Source organism: Taudactylus pleione, unplaced genomic scaffold (assembly GCF_031769625.1).
Source record: "Taudactylus pleione unplaced genomic scaffold, aTauple2 ptg000969l, whole genome shotgun sequence".
Taxonomy (NCBI): Eukaryota; Metazoa; Chordata; class Amphibia; order Anura; family Myobatrachidae; genus Taudactylus; species Taudactylus pleione.
This window is the reverse complement of record NW_028285370.1, coordinates 576675-593573: the sequence shown is the minus strand read 5'-3', so window position 1 is coordinate 593573 and position 16899 is coordinate 576675. Positions and strand designations below refer to the sequence as shown.

The 16899-nt window shown below is 35.2% G+C and overlaps 1 protein-coding gene and 8 non-coding genes across 9 annotated transcripts in view; all 9 read left to right on the top strand.

Annotated features, from left to right (window-relative positions):
- The window catches only part of ARMH1 (armadillo like helical domain containing 1), a 484180-nt gene that overhangs the window by 371385 nt on the left and 95896 nt on the right, over window positions 1–16899 (top strand). The gene's annotated exons all lie outside the window — the stretch shown is intronic.
- LOC148454699 (U5 spliceosomal RNA) lies at window positions 1327–1441 on the top strand. Its single transcript, XR_015874695.1, has one exon. It is a non-coding gene; the product is annotated as a U5 spliceosomal RNA (small nuclear RNA).
- Window positions 3376–3490, top strand: LOC148454698 (U5 spliceosomal RNA). Its single transcript, XR_015874703.1, has one exon. It is a non-coding gene; the product is annotated as a U5 spliceosomal RNA (small nuclear RNA).
- On the top strand, window positions 5429–5543 carry LOC148454697 (U5 spliceosomal RNA). The gene has a single exon (XR_015874694.1). It is a non-coding gene; the product is annotated as a U5 spliceosomal RNA (small nuclear RNA).
- On the top strand, window positions 7482–7596 carry LOC148454696 (U5 spliceosomal RNA). The gene has a single exon (XR_015874583.1). It is a non-coding gene; the product is annotated as a U5 spliceosomal RNA (small nuclear RNA).
- On the top strand, window positions 9537–9651 carry LOC148454695 (U5 spliceosomal RNA). The gene has a single exon (XR_015874693.1). It is a non-coding gene; the product is annotated as a U5 spliceosomal RNA (small nuclear RNA).
- LOC148454694 (U5 spliceosomal RNA) lies at window positions 11590–11704 on the top strand. The gene has a single exon (XR_015874582.1). It is a non-coding gene; the product is annotated as a U5 spliceosomal RNA (small nuclear RNA).
- On the top strand, window positions 13642–13756 carry LOC148454693 (U5 spliceosomal RNA). The gene has a single exon (XR_015874581.1). It is a non-coding gene; the product is annotated as a U5 spliceosomal RNA (small nuclear RNA).
- On the top strand, window positions 15695–15809 carry LOC148454692 (U5 spliceosomal RNA). Its single transcript, XR_015874692.1, has one exon. It is a non-coding gene; the product is annotated as a U5 spliceosomal RNA (small nuclear RNA).

The following is a 16899-nucleotide window of genomic DNA, read 5'->3' as shown; positions in this document are numbered from 1 at the left end:
TGTGCATAATGTCGACATGTTATACTTTTAAACATGTCAACATTCAGAGGATGTCCATGTGGTGTCTGTTGACATGTTGAACACGTCAGTATTGTTGTGTCGACATTTTGAATATGATGGTAACTGTCGACCGTGTGTCTTTATACCATAGTTTTGTATCATTCATGTTGTTATGTGTGTACCGCAGCATTTGAAGTTCAAAGTTTGACCAGGAAAAATAGGTAGGGATCTGAAAACTTGAACGTGGAAACACTGCTTCGTAGTGTAAAGTGCACTCTTATCTATGTTTCATCTGATACAGTTCATAGGTTCTCTGCAAGTTTATCCTTTTTTAACTTAGAAAAATATTACATTTATTTAGGATTATATAGGATGGGCTTGAAAATTGTGCCTCTTGTGCTTCTCCCTACTTTACTTTCTTCTACTTCTTACTCCCCACTAGGGCACCTAGCACTTGGTTGCTTATGCTTTGCTGCCTATGTGGGTGGTATGTAGCAGTGTATATTATCCATGTCCTTGTCCTGCTTTGTTTTGTATTGTACTGTAAGTCACTGGTCACCTATTTGTTTATGTACTTTGTAAGGTGCTGCGGAACACTTGTGGCGCCATATAAATAAATGATAAGAATAATAATAACAACTATAAGTTTGTTCTGTCCTCTCGCTTGTTGAAATGAGGTCTGTTTGCATCCAGGGAGGTAACAGTGACACTCAGTGTACTTGTCTTTTTCTTAAGATCAAATAAATCTTTTGTCATTTACTAAAGATTTTCATGAATTTCATGCAAGTTTTTCATATGCTGTCTGGTTGACGGATGCTGGGCTTATTTACTAGTGAAATTCAGAAATGTCAATTTTTTCATTCAATTTTTTAGAATTTGACATTTAAATGTTGATTTTGTTTTTTAATGTAAAACTGGGGAAATAAATGTGTTTCTTCTCTTGTAGATGATTCTCCAGAATACTCTGTTACCAAGATGTTATTCCAGCACTGTATACCATAGTGTTGTCTGTAGGTACTCGACCAAGTTGAAGAACTGGTTTTGAATCACCATTCGACAATTCTGACTGTAATTCTTTCTTTACTTGGTAGTCTCATTTGAATACTTTCCCATGATGCATCTGATACATTGCAGTGGTTTTTTTTTGTTTGTTTTGATTTTGCATTTTGGAAGTTAAATTTTGCCCTTTTAATTTTTCTGTTGTAAATATATTAGTATTTTATAGTTTATGTTTGAAAATTGTTTCATATATGTGTCTAAAATCCTCTCTCTTGGTAAACTGAGGTCTGTTTGAATCCGGGGAGATAATCATGACACTTCTTTAGCATACTCTGGTTTCTCTTCAGATTGAATAAATCTTTCGCCTTTTACTAAAGATTTCCGTGGAGAGGAACAACCATGAGTTTCATGTAATTTTTTGATGCCTGGCTGATGCTTGGCTTATTCACTAGTAAAATACAGAATATCAAAATTGTTTTGGAAAACCATAGCTTCTAATGTTTTAGAAGGTTATCATGAATACTCTATTGCCATAGTTTTAGTATTCTTGTACTGTTATGGTTGGGATGGCCATTGGTGATTACCATCTATGGCACAAAAACCATCTATGGGGAATCATTGATGATTTGCACCCCTTTGATGGCCACCACTGCTGGGGGTACGATGGGCCACGGACTAATTCAAGAAAGGGGCGGGGCTAAGATCCGTCCAGTTAAAGTAAAAAAAACATTTTCTCTCATCCATCGATGGGAAAACTAATTAACATCGCCCGGCCACCGTTTTAAAAAACATTGATGGTTGATGGCCATCTTTATGTTATGGTATTTCAAGGAAGTTGAAGAGGTAAATTAGGTAGTTTCCTTTTGTTTTAGTTTGTTTGCATGAAAATTTGACCCAGTTTAGAAGTTTTACTGTTTCCAATTTCTGATTCTCTTTTTCGGTTTACATTCAATTTGTTTTTGACTTATGGTAAAATATTATGTTTTTACCTTTTTTTTGTATATAGTAGTTTTGGGGTGTGGTATGTTAGTTCGACAGTTCTCATGTTTATGTGCATAATGTCGACATGTTATACTTTTAAACATGTCAACATTCAGAGGATGTCCATGTGGTGTCTGTTGACATGTTGAACACGTCAGTATTGTTGTGTCGACATTTTGAATGTGATGGTAACTGTCGACCATTTGTCTTTATACCATAGTTTTGTATCATTCATGTTGTTATGTGTGTACCGCAGCATTTGAAGTTCAAAGTTTGACCAGGAAAAATAGGTAGGGATCTGAAAACTTGAACGTGGAAACACTGCTTCGTAGTGTAAAGTGCACTCTTATCTATATTTCATCTGATACAGTTCATAGGTTCTCTGCAAGTTTATCCTTTTTTAACTTAGAAAAATATTACATTTATTTAGGATTATATAGGATGGGCTTGAAAATTGTGCCTCTTGTGCTTCTCCCTACTTTACTTTCTTCTACTTCTTACTCCCCACTAGGGCACCTAGCACTTGGTTGCTTATGCTTTGCTGCCTATGTGGGTGGTATGTAGCAATGTATATTATCTATGTCCTTGTCCTGCTTTGTTTTGTATTGTACTGTAAGTCACTGGTCACCTATTTGTTTATGTACTTTGTAAGGTGCTGCGGAACACTTGTGGCGCCATATAAATAAATGATAAGAATAATAATAACAACTATAAGTTTGTTCTGTCCTCTCGCTTGTTGAAATGAGGTCTGTTTGCATCCAGGGAGGTAACAGTGACACTCGGTGTACTTGTCTTTTTCTTAAGATCAAATAAATCTTTTGTCATTTACTAAAGATTTTCATGAATTTCATGCAAGTTTTTTATATGCTGTCTGGTTGACGGATGCTGGGCTTATTTACTAGTGAAATTCAGAAATGTCAATTTTTTCATTCAATTTTTTAGAATTTGACATTTAAATGTTGATTTTGTTTTTTAATGTAAAACTGGGGAAATAAATGTGTTTCTTCTCTTGTAGATGATTCTCCAGAATACTCTGTTACCAAGATGTTATTCCAGCACTGTATACCATAGTGTTGTCTGTAGGTATTCGACCAAGTTGAAGAACTGGTTTTGAATCACCATTCGACAATTCTGACTGTAATTCTTTCTTTACTTGGTAGTCTCATTTGAATACTTTCCCATGATGCATCTGATACATTGCAGTGGTTTTTTTTTTTTTTTTTTGATTTTGCATTTTGGAAGTAAAATTTTGCCCTTTTAATTTTTCTGTTGTAAATATATTAGTATTTTATAGTTTATGTTTGAAAATTGTTTCATATATGTGTCTAAAATCCTCTCTCTTGGTAAACTGAGGTCTGTTTGAATCCGGGGAGATAATCATGACACTTATTTAGTATACTCTGGTTTCTCTTCAGATCGAATAAATCTTTCGTCTTTTACTAAAGATTTCCGTGGAGAGGAACAACCATGAGTTTCATGTAATTTTTTGATGCCTGGCTGATGCTGGGCTTATTCACTGGTAAAATACAGAATATCAAAATTGTTTTGGAAAACCATAGCTTCTAATGTTTTAGAAGGTTATCATGAATACTCTATTGCCATAGTTCTAGTATTTTTGTACTGTTATGGTCGGGATGGCCATTGGTGATTACCATCCGTGGCACAAAAACCATCTCTAGGGAATCATTGATGATTTGCAATCCTTCGATGGCCACCACTGCTGGGGGTACGATGGGCCTCGGACTAATTCAAGAAAGGGGCGGGGCTAAGCTCCATCCAGTTAAAGTAAAAAAAACATTGTCTCTCTCTCATCCATCGATGGCAAAACTAATTAACATCGCCCGGCCACCGTTTTAAAAAACATTGATGGTTGATGGCCATCTTTATGTTAAGGTATTTCAAGGAAGTTGAAGAGGTAAATTAGGTAGTTTCCTTTTGTTTTAGTTTGTTTGCATGAAAATTTTACCCAGTTTAGAAGTTTTACTGTTTCTAATTTCTGATTCTCTTTTTCGGTTTACATTTAATTTGTTTTTGATTTATGGTAAAATATTATGTTTTTACCTTTTTTTGTATATTGTAGTTTTGGGGTGTGGTATGTTAGTTCGACAGTTCTCATGTTGATGTGCATAATGTCGACATGTTATACTTTTAAACATGTCAACATTCAGAGGATATCCATGTGGTGTCTGCTGACATGTTGAACACGTCTGCATTGTTGTGTCGACATTTTGAATGTGATGGTAACTGTCGACCGTGTGACTTTATACCATAGTTTTGTATCATTCATGTTGTTATGTGTGTACCGCAGCATTTGAAGTTCAAAGTTTGACCAGGAAAAATAGGTAGGGATCTGAAAACTTGAACGTGGAAACACTGCTTCGTAGTGTAAAGTGCACTCTTATCTATGTTTCATCTGATACAGTTCATAGGTTCTCTGCAAGTTTATCCTTTTTTAACTTAGAAAAATATTACATTTATTTAGGATTATATAGGATGGGCTTGAAAATTGTGCCTCTTGTGCTTCTCCCTACTTTATTTTCATCTACTTCTTACTCCCCACTAGGGCACCTAGCACTTGGTTGCTTATGCTTTGCTGCCTATGTGGGTGGTATGTAGCAGTGTATATTATCCATGTCCTTGTCCTGCTTTGTTTTGTATTGTACTGTAAGTCACTGGTCACCTATTTGTTTATGTACTTTGTAAGGTGCTGCGGAACACTTGTGGCGCCATATAAATAAATGATAAGAATAATAATAACAACTATAAGTTTGTTCTGTCCTCTCGCTTGTTGAAATGAGGTCTGTTTGCATCCAGGGAGGTAACAGTGACACTCAGTGTACTTGTCTTTTTCTTAAGATCAAATAAATCTTTTGTCATTTACTAAAGATTTTCATGAATTTCATGCAAGTTTTTTATATGCTGTCTGGTTGACGGATGCTGGGCTTATTTACTAGTGAAATTCAGAAATGTCAATTTTTTCATTCAATTTTTTAGAATTTGACATTTAAATGTTGATTTTGTTTTTTAATGTAAAACTGGGGAAATAAATGTGTTTCTTCTCTTGTAGATGATTCTCCAGAATACTCTGTTACCAAGATGTTATTCCAGCACTGTATACCATAGTGTTGTCTGTAGGTACTCGACCAAGTTGAAGAACTGGTTTTGAATCACCATTCGACAATTCTGACTGTAATTCTTTCTTTACTTGGTAGTCTCATTTGAATACTTTCCCATGATGCATCTGATACATTGCAGTGGTTTTTTTATTGTTTGTTTTGATTTTGCATTTTGGAAGTAAAATTTTGCCCTTTTAATTTTTCTGTTGTATATATATTAGTATTTTATAGTTTATGTTTGAAAATTGTTTCATATATGTGTCTAAAATCCTCTCTCTTGGTAAACTGAGGTCTGTTTGAATCCGGGGAGATAATCATGACACTTCTTTAGTATACTCTGGTTTCTCTTCAGATTGAATAAATCTTTCGCCTTTTACTAAAGATTTCCGTGGAGAGGAACAACCATGAGTTTCATGTAATTTTTTGATGCCTGGCTGATGCTTGGCTTATTTACTGGTAAAATACAGAATATCACAATTGTTTTGGAAAACCATAGCTTCTAATGTTTTAGAAGGTTATCATGAATACTCTATTGCCATAGTTTTAGTATTCTTGTACTGTTATGGTTGGGATGGCCATTGGTGATTACCATCCATGGCACAAAAACCATCTATGGTAAATCATTGATGATTTGCACCCCTTTGATGGCCACCACTGCTGGGGGTACGATGGGCCACGGACTAATTCAAGAAAGGGGCTGGGCTAGATCCGTCCAGTTAAAGTAAAAAAAAAAATTGTCTCTCTCTCATCCATCGATGGGAAAACTAATTAACATCGCCCGGCCACCGTTTTTAAAAACATTGATGGTTGATGGCCATCTTTATGTTATGGTATTTCAAGGAAGTTGAAGAGGTAAATTAGGTAGTTTCCTTTTGTTTTAGTTTGTTTGCATGAAAATTTGACCCAGTTTAGAAGTTTTACTGTTTCCAATTTCTGATTCTCTTTTTCGGTTTACATTCAATTTGTTTTTGACTTATGGTAAAATATGATGTTTTTCCTTTTTTTTGTATATAGTAGTTTTGGGGTGTGGTATGTTAGTTCGACAGTTCTCATGTTGATGTGCATAATGTCGACATGTTATACTTTTAAACATGTCAACATTCAGAGGATGTCCATGTGGTGTCTGTTGACATGTTGAACACGTCAGTATTGTTGTGTCGACATTTTGAATGTGATGGTAACTGTCGACCGTGTGTCTTTATACCATAGTTTTGTATCATTCATGTTGTTATGTGTGTACCGCAGCATTTGAAGTTCAAAGTTTGACCAGGAAAAATAGGTAGGGATCTGAAAACTTGAACGTGGAAACACTGCTTCGTAGTGTAAAGTGCACTCTTATCTATGTTTCATCTGATACAGTTCATAGGTTCTCTGCAAGTTTATCCTTTTTTAACTTAGAAAAATATTACATTTATTTAGGATTATATAGGATGGGCTTGAAAATTGTGCCTCTTGTGCTTCTCCCTACTTTACTTTCTTCTACTTCTTACTCCCCACTAGGGCACCTAGCACTTGGTTGCTTATGCTTTGCTGCCTATGTGGGTGGTATGTAGCAATGTATATTATCCATGTCCTTGTCCTGCTTTGTTTTGTACTGTACTGTAAGTCACTGGTCACCTATTTGTTTATGTACTTTGTAAGGTGCTGCGGAACACTTGTGGCGCCATATAAATAAATGATAAGAATAATAATAACAACTATAAGTTTGTTCTGTCCTCTCGCTTGTTGAAATGAGGTCTGTTTGCATCCAGGGAGGTAACAGTGACACTCGGTGTACTTGTCTTTTTCTTAAGATCAAATAAATCTTTTGTCATTTACTAAAGATTTTCATGAATTTCATGCAAGTTTTTTATATGCTGTCTGGTTGACGGATGCTGGGCTTATTTACTAGTGAAATTCAGAAATGTCAATTTTTTCATTCAATTTTTTAGAATTTGACATTTAAATGTTGATTTTGTTTTTTAATGTAAAACTGGGGAAATAAATGTGTTTCTTCTCTTGTAGATGATTCTCCAGAATACTCTGTTACCAAGATGTTATTCCAGCACTGTATACCATAGTGTTGTCTGTAGGTACTCGACCAAGTTGAAGAACTGGTTTTGAATCACCATTCGACAATTCTGACTGTAATTCTTTCTTTACTTGGTAGTCTCATTTGAATACTTTCCCATGATGCATCTGATACATTGCAGTGGTTTTTTTATTGTTTGTTTTGATTTTGCATTTTGGAAGTAAAATTTTGCCCTTTTAATTTTTCTGTTGTATATATATTAGTATTTTATAGTTTATGTTTGAAAATTGTTTCATATATGTGTCTAAAATCCTCTCTCTTGGTAAACTGAGGTCTGTTTGAATCCGGGGAGATAATCATGACACTTCTTTAGTATACTCTGGTTTCTCTTCAGATCGAATAAATCTTTCGCCTTTTACTAAAGATTTCCGTGGAGAGGAACAACCATGAGTTTCATGTAATTTTTTGATGCCTGGCTGATGCTTGGCTTATTCACTGGTAAAATACAGAATATCACAATTGTTTTGGAAAACCATAGCTTCTAATGTTTTAGAAGGTTATCATGAATACTCTATTGCCATAGTTTTAGTATTCTTGTACTGTTATGGTTGGGATGGCCATTGGTGATTACCATCCATGGCACAAAAACCATCTATGATAAATCATTGATGATTTGCACCCCTTCGATGGCCACCACTGCTGGGGGTACGATGGGCCACGGACTAATTCAAGAAAGGGGCGGGGCTAAGCTCCGTCCAGTTAAAGTAAAAAAATACATTGTCTCTCTCTCATCCAGCGATGGGAAAACTAATTAACATCGCCCGGCCACCGTTTTAAAAACCATTGATGGTTGATGGCCATCCTTATGTTATGGTATTTCAAGGAAGTTGAAGAGGTAAATTAGGTAGTTTCCTTTTGTTTTAGTTTGTTTGCATGAAAATTTGACCCAGTTTAGGAGTTTTACTGTTTCCAATTTCTGATTCTCTTTTTCAGTTTACATTCAATTTGTTTTTGATTTATGGTAAAATGTTATGTTTTTACCTTTTTTTTGTATATTGTAGTTTTGGGGTGTGGTATGTTAGTTCGACAGTTCTCATGTTGATGTGCATAATGTCGACATCTTATACTTTTAAACATGTCAACATTCACAGGATGTCCATGTGGTGTCTGTTGACATGTTGAACATGTCAGCATTGTTGTGTCAACATTTCGAATGTCATAGTAACTGTCGACCGTGTGACTTTATACCATAGTTTTGTATCATTCATGTTGTTATGTGTGTACCGCAGCATTTGAAGTTCAAAGTTTGATCAGGAAAAATAGGTAGGGATCTTAAAACTTGAATGTGGAAACACTGCTTCGTAGTGTAAAGTGCACTCTTATCTATGTTTCATCTGATACAGTTCATAGGTTCTCTGCAAGTTTATCCTTTTTTAACTTAGAAAAATATTACATTTATTTAGGATTATATAGGATGGGCTTGAAAATTGTGCCTCTTGTGCTTCTCCCTACTTTACTTTCATCTACTTCTTACTCCCCACTAGGGCACCTAGCACTTGGTTGCTTATGCTTTGCTGCCTATGTGGGTGGTATGTAGCAGTGTATATTATCCATGTCCTTGTCCTGCTTTGTTTTGTATTGTACTGTAAGTCACTGGTCACCTATTTGTTTATGTACTTTGTAAGGTGCTGCGGAACACTTGTGGCGCCATATAAATAAATGATAAGAATAATAATAACAACTATAAGTTTGTTCTGTCCTCTCGCTTGTTGAAATGAGGTCTGTTTGCATCCAGGGAGGTAACAGTGACACTCAGTGTACTTGTCTTTTTCTTAAGATCAAATAAATCTTTTGTCATTTACTAAAGATTTTCATGAATTTCATGCAAGTTTTTTATATGCTGTCTGGTTGACGGATGCTGGGCTTATTTACTAGTGAAATTCAGAAATGTCAATTTTTTCATTCAATTTTTTAGAATTTGACATTTAAATGTTGATTTTGTTTTTTAATGTAAAACTGGGGAAATAAATGTGTTTCTTCTCTTGTAGATGATTCTCCAGAATACTCTGTTACCAAGATGTTATTCCAGCACTGTATACCATAGTGTTGTCTGTAGGTACTCGACCAAGTTGAAGAACTGGTTTTGAATCACCATTCGACAATTCTGACTGTAATTCTTTCTTTACTTGGTAGTCTCATTTGAATACTTTCCCATGATGCATCTGATACATTGCAGTGGTTTTTTTTTTGTTTGTTTTGATTTTGCATTTTGGAAGTTAAATTTTGCCCTTTTAATTTTTCTGTTGTAAATATATTAGTATTTTATAGTTTATGTTTGAAAATTGTTTCATATATGTGTCTAAAATCCTCTCTCTTGGTAAACTGAGGTCTGTTTGAATCCGGGGAGATAATCATGACACTTCTTTAGTATACTCTGGTTTCTCTTCAGATTGAATAAATCTTTCGCCTTTTACTAAAGATTTCCGTGGAGAGGAACAACCATGAGTTTCATGTAATTTTTTGATGCCTGGCTGATGCTTGGCTTATTCACTGGTAAAATACAGAATATCAAAATTGTTTTGGAAAACCATAGCTTCTAATGTTTTAGAAGGTTATCATGAATACTCTATTGCCATAGTTTTAGTATTCTTGTACTGTTCTGGTTGGGATGGCCATTGGTGATTACTATCCATGGCACAAAAACCATCTATGGGGAGTCATTGATGATTTGCACCCCTTTGATGGCCACCACTGCTGGGGGTACGATGGGCCACGGACTAATTCAAGAAAGGGGCCGGGCTAAGATCCGTCCAGTTAAAGTAAAAAAAACTTTGTCTCTCTCTCATCCATCGATGGGAAAACTAATTAACATCGCCCGGCCACCGTTTTTAAAAACATTGATGGTTGATGGCCATCTTTATGTTATGGTATTTCAAGGAAGTTGAAGAGGTAAATTAGGTAGTTTCCTTTTGTTTTAGTTTGTTTGCATGAAAATTTGACCCAGTTTAGAAGTTTTACTGTTTCCAATTTCTGATTCTCTTTTTCGGTTTACATTCAATTTGTTTTTGACTTATGGTAAAATATGATGTTTTTCCTTTTTTTTGTATATAGTAGTTTTGGGGTGTGGTATGTTAGTTCGACAGTTCTCATGTTGATGTGCATAATGTCGACATGTTATACTTTTAAACATGTCAACATTCAGAGGATGTCCATGTGGTGTCTGTTGACATGTTGAACACGTCAGTATTGTTGTGTCGACATTTTGAATGTGATGGTAACTGTCGACCGTGTGTCTTTATACCATAGTTTTGTATCATTCATGTTGTTATGTGTGTACCGCAGCATTTGAAGTTCAAAGTTTGACCAGGAAAAATAGGTAGGGATCTGAAAACTTGAACGTGGAAACACTGCTTCGTAGTGTAAAGTGCACTCTTATCTATGTTTCATCTGATACAGTTCATAGGTTCTCTGCAAGTTTATCCTTTTTTAACTTAGAAAAATATTACATTTATTTAGGATTATATAGGATGGGCTTGAAAATTGTGCCTCTTGTGCTTCTCCCTACTTTACTTTCTTCTACTTCTTACTCCCCACTAGGGCACCTAGCACTTGGTTGCTTATGCTTTGCTGCCTATGTGGGTGGTATGTAGCAATGTATATTATCCATGTCCTTGTCCTGCTTTGTTTTGTACTGTACTGTAAGTCACTGGTCACCTATTTGTTTATGTACTTTGTAAGGTGCTGCGGAACACTTGTGGCGCCATATAAATAAATGATAAGAATAATAATAACAACTATAAGTTTGTTCTGTCCTCTCGCTTGTTGAAATGAGGTCTGTTTGCATCCAGGGAGGTAACAGTGACACTCGGTGTACTTGTCTTTTTCTTAAGATCAAATAAATCTTTTGTCATTTACTAAAGATTTTCATGAATTTCATGCAAGTTTTTTATATGCTGTCTGGTTGACGGATGCTGGGCTTATTTACTAGTGAAATTCAGAAATGTCAATTTTTTCATTCAATTTTTTAGAATTTGACATTTAAATGTTGATTTTGTTTTTTAATGTAAAACTGGGGAAATAAATGTGTTTCTTCTCTTGTAGATGATTCTCCAGAATACTCTGTTACCAAGATGTTATTCCAGCACTGTATACCATAGTGTTGTCTGTAGGTACTCGACCAAGTTGAAGAACTGGTTTTGAATCACCATTCGACAATTCTGACTGTAATTCTTTCTTTACTTGGTAGTCTCATTTGAATACTTTCCCATGATGCATCTGATACATTGCAGTGGTTTTTTTATTGTTTGTTTTGATTTTGCATTTTGGAAGTAAAATTTTGCCCTTTTAATTTTTCTGTTGTATATATATTAGTATTTTATAGTTTATGTTTGAAAATTGTTTCATATATGTGTCTAAAATCCTCTCTCTTGGTAAACTGAGGTCTGTTTGAATCCGGGGAGATAATCATGACACTTCTTTAGTATACTCTGGTTTCTCTTCAGATCGAATAAATCTTTCGCCTTTTACTAAAGATTTCCGTGGAGAGGAACAACCATGAGTTTCATGTAATTTTTTGATGCCTGGCTGATGCTTGGCTTATTCACTGGTAAAATACAGAATATCAAAATTGTTTTGGAAAACCATAGCTTCTAATGTTTTAGAAGGTTATCATGAATACTCTATTGCCATAGTTTTAGTATTCTTGTACTGTTATGGTTGGGATGGCCATTGGTGATTACCATCCATGGCACAAAAACCATCTATGGTAAATCATTGATGATTTGCACCCCTTCGATGGCCACCACTGCTGGGGGTACGATGGGCCACGGACTAATTCAAGAAAGGGGCGGGGCTAAGCTCCGTCCAGTTAAAGTAAAAAAATACATTGTCTCTCTCTCATCCAGCGATGGGAAAACTAATTAACATCGCCCGGCCACCGTTTTAAAAACCATTGATGGTTGATGGCCATCCTTATGTTATGGTATTTCAAGGAAGTTGAAGAGGTAAATTAGGTAGTTTCCTTTTGTTTTAGTTTGTTTGCATGAAAATTTGACCCAGTTTAGGAGTTTTACTGTTTCCAATTTCTGATTCTCTTTTTCAGTTTACATTCAATTTGTTTTTGATTTATGGTAAAATGTTATGTTTTTACCTTTTTTTTGTATATTGTAGTTTTGGGGTGTGGTATGTTAGTTCGACAGTTCTCATGTTGATGTGCATAATGTCGACATCTTATACTTTTAAACATGTCAACATTCACAGGATGTCCATGTGGTGTCTGTTGACATGTTGAACATGTCAGCATTGTTGTGTCAACATTTTGAATGTCATAGTAACTGTCGACCGTGTGACTTTATACCATAGTTTTGTATCATTCATGTTGTTATGTGTGTACCGCAGCATTTGAAGTTCAAAGTTTGATCAGGAAAAATAGGTAGGGATCTTAAAACTTGAACGTGGAAGCACTGCTTCGTAGTGTAAAGTGCACTCTTATCTATGTTTCATCTGATACAGTTCATAGGTTCTCTGCAAGTTTATCCTTTTTTAACTTAGAAAAATATTACATTTATTTAGGATTATATAGGATGGGCTTGAAAATTGTGCCTCTTGTGCTTCTCCCTACTTTACTTTCATCTACTTCTTACTCCCCACTAGGGCACCTAGCACTTGGTTGCTTATTCTTTGCTGCCTATGTGGGTGGTATGTAGCAATGTATATTATCCATGTCCTTGTCCTGCTTTGTTTTGTATTGTACTGTAAGTCACTGGTCACCTATTTGTTTATGTACTTTGTAAGGTGCTGCGGAACACTTGTGGCGCCATATAAATAAATTATAAGAATAATAATAACTATAAGTTTGTTCTGTCCTCTCGCTTGTTGAAATGAGGTCTGTTTGCATCCAGGGAGGTAACAGTGACACTCAGTGTACTTGTCTTTTTCTTAAGATCAAATAAATCTTTTGTCATTTACTAAAGATTTTCATGAATTTCATGCAAGTTTTTTATATGCTGTCTTGTTGACGGATGCTGGGCTTATTTACTAGTGAAATTCAGAAATGTCAATTTTTTCATTAAATTTTTTAGAATTTGACATTTAAATGTTGATTTTGTTTTTTAATGTAAAACTGGGGAAATAAATGTGTTTCTTCTCTTGTAGATGATTCTCCAGAATACTCTGTTACCAAGATGTTATTCCAGCACTGTATACCATAGTGTTGTCTGTAGGTACTCGACCAAGTTGAAGAACTGGTTTTGAATCACCATTCGACAATTCTGACTGTAATTCTTTCTTTACTTGGTAGTCTCATTTGAATACTTTCCCATGATGCATCTGATACATTGCAGTGGTTTTTTTATTGTTTGTTTTGATTTTGCATTTTGGAAGTAAAATTTTGCCCTTTTAATTTTTCTGTTGTAAATATATTAGTATTTTATAGTTTATGTTTGAAAATTGTTTCATATATGTGTCTAAAATCCTCTCTCTTGGTAAACTGAGGTCTGTTTGAATCCGGGGAGATAATCATGACACTTCTTTAGTATACTCTGGTTTCTCTTCAGATCGAATAAATCTTTCGCCTTTTACTAAAGATTTCCGTGGAGAGGAACAACCATGAGTTTCATGTAATTTTTTGATGCCTGGCTGATGCTTGGCTTATTCACTGGTAAAATACCGAATATCAAAATTGTTTTGGAAAACCATAGCTTCTAATGTTTTAGAAGGTTATCATGAATACTCTATTGCCATAGTTTTAGTATTCTTGTACTGTTCTGGTTGGGATGGCCATTGGTGATTACCATCCATGGCACAAAAACCATCTATGGTAAATCATTGATGATTTGCACCCCTTTGATGGCCACCACTGCTGGGGGTACGATGGGCCACGGACTAATTCAAGAAAGGGGCTGGGCTAGATCCGTCCAGTTAAAGTAAAAAAAAAAATTGTCTCTCTCTCATCCATCGATGGGAAAACTAATTAACATCGCCCGGCCACCGTTTTAAAAAACATTGATGGTTGATGGCCATCTTTATGTTATGGTATTTCAAGGAAGTTGAAGAGGTAAATTAGGTAGTTTCCTTTTGTTTTAGTTTGTTTGTATGAAAATTTTACCCAGTTTAGAAGTTTTACTGTTTCCAATTTCTGATTCTCTTTTTCGGTTTACATTTAATTTGTTTTTGATTTATGGTAACATATTATGTTTTTACCTTTTTTTGTATATTGTAGTTTTGGGGTGTGGTATGTTAGTTCGACAGTTCTCATGTTGATGTGCATAATGTCGACATGTTATACTTTTAAACATGTCAACATTCAGAGGATGTCCATGTGGTGTCTGTTGACATGTTGAACATGTCTGCATTGTTGTGTCGACATTTTGAATGTGATGGTAACTGTCGACCGTGTGACTTTATACCATAGTTTTGTATCATTCATGTTGTTATGTGTGTACCGCAGCATTTGAAGTTCAAAGTTTGACCAGGAAAAATAGGTAGGGATCTTAAAACTTGAACGTGGAAACACTGCTTCGTAGTGTAAAGTGCACTCTTATCTATGTTTCATCTGATACAGTTCATAGGTTCTCTGCAAGTTTATCCTTTTTTAACTTAGAAAAATATTACATTTATTTAGGATTATATAGGATGGGCTTGAAAATTGTGCCTCTTGTGCTTCTCCCTACTTTACTTTCATCTACTTCTTACTCCCCACTAGGGCACCTAGCACTTGGTTGCTTATGCTTTGCTGCCTATGTGGGTGGTATGTAGCAGTGTATATTATCCATGTCCTTGTCCTGCTTTGTTTTGTATTGTACTGTAAGTCACTGGTCACCTATTTGTTTATGTACTTTGTAAGGTGCTGCGGAACACTTGTGGCGCCATATAAATAAATGATAAGAATAATAATAACAACTATAAGTTTGTTCTGTCCTCTCGCTTGTTGAAATGAGGTCTGTTTGCATCCAGGGAGGTAACAGTGACACTCAGTGTACTTGTCTTTTTCTTAAGATCAAATAAATCTTTTGTCATTTACTAAAGATTTTCATGAATTTCATGCAAGTTTTTTATATGCTGTCTGGTTGACGGATGCTGGGCTTATTTACTAGTGAAATTCAGAAATGTCAATTTTTTCATTCAATTTTTTAGAATTTGACATTTAAATGTTGATTTTGTTTTTTAATGTAAAACTGGGGAAATAAATGTGTTTCTTCTCTTGTAGATGATTCTCCAGAATACTCTGTTACCAAGATGTTATTCCAGCACTGTATACCATAGTGTTGTCTGTAGGTACTCGACCAAGTTGAAGAACTGGTTTTGAATCACCATTCGACAATTCTGACTGTAATTCTTTCTTTACTTGGTAGTCTCATTTGAATACTTTCCCATGATGCATCTGATACATTGCAGTGGTTTTTTTTTTGTTTGTTTTGATTTTGCATTTTGGAAGTTAAATTTTGCCCTTTTAATTTTTCTGTTGTAAATATATTAGTATTTTATAGTTTATGTTTGAAAATTGTTTCATATATGTGTCTAAAATCCTCTCTCTTGGTAAACTGAGGTCTGTTTGAATCCGGGGAGATAATCATGACACTTCTTTAGTATACTCTGGTTTCTCTTCAGATTGAATAAATCTTTCGCCTTTTACTAAAGATTTCCGTGGAGAGGAACAACCATGAGTTTCATGTAATTTTTTGATGCCTGGCTGATGCTTGGCTTATTCACTGGTAAAATACAGAATATCAAAATTGTTTTGGAAAACCATAGCTTCTAATGTTTTAGAAGGTTATCATGAATACTCTATTGCCATAGTTTTAGTATTCTTGTACTGTTATGGTTGGGATGGCCATTGGTGATTACTATCCATGGCACAAAAACCATCTATGGGGAGTCATTGATGATTTGCACCCCTTTGATGGCCACCACTGCTGGGGGTACGATGGGCCACGGACTAATTCAAGAAAGGGGCGGGGCTAAGCTCCGTCCAGTTAAAGTAAAAAAATACATTGTCTCTCTCTCATCCAGCGATGGGAAAACTAATTAACATCGCCCGGCCACCGTTTTAAAAACCATTGATGGTTGATGGCCATCCTTATGTTATGGTATTTCAAGGAAGTTGAAGAGGTAAATTAGGTAGTTTCCTTTTGTTTTAGTTTGTTTGCATGAAAATTTGACCCAGTTTAGGAGTTTTACTGTTTCCAATTTCTGATTCTCTTTTTCAGTTTACATTCAATTTGTTTTTGATTTATGGTAAAATGTTATGTTTTTACCTTTTTTTTGTATATTGTAGTTTTGGAGTGTGGTATGTTAGTTCGACAGTTCTCATGTTGATGTGCATAATGTCGACATCTTATACTTTTAAACATGTCAACATTCACAGGATGTCCATGTGGTGTCTGTTGACATGTTGAACATGTCAGCATTGTTGTGTCAACATTTTGAATGTCATAGTAACTGTCGACCGTGTGACTTTATACCATAGTTTTGTATCATTCATGTTGTTATGTGTGTACCGCAGCATTTGAAGTTCAAAGTTTGATCAGGAAAAATAGGTAGGGATCTTAAAACTTGAATGTGGAAACACTGCTTCGTAGTGTAAAGTGCACTCTTATCTATGTTTCATCTGATACAGTTCATAGGTTCTCTGCAAGTTTATCCTTTTTTAACTTAGAAAAATATTACATTTATTTAGGATTATATAGGATGGGCTTGAAAATTGTGCCTCTTGTGCTTCTCCCTACTTTACTTTCATCTACTTCTTACTCCCCACTAGGGCACCTAGCACTTGGTTGCTTATGCTTTGCTGCC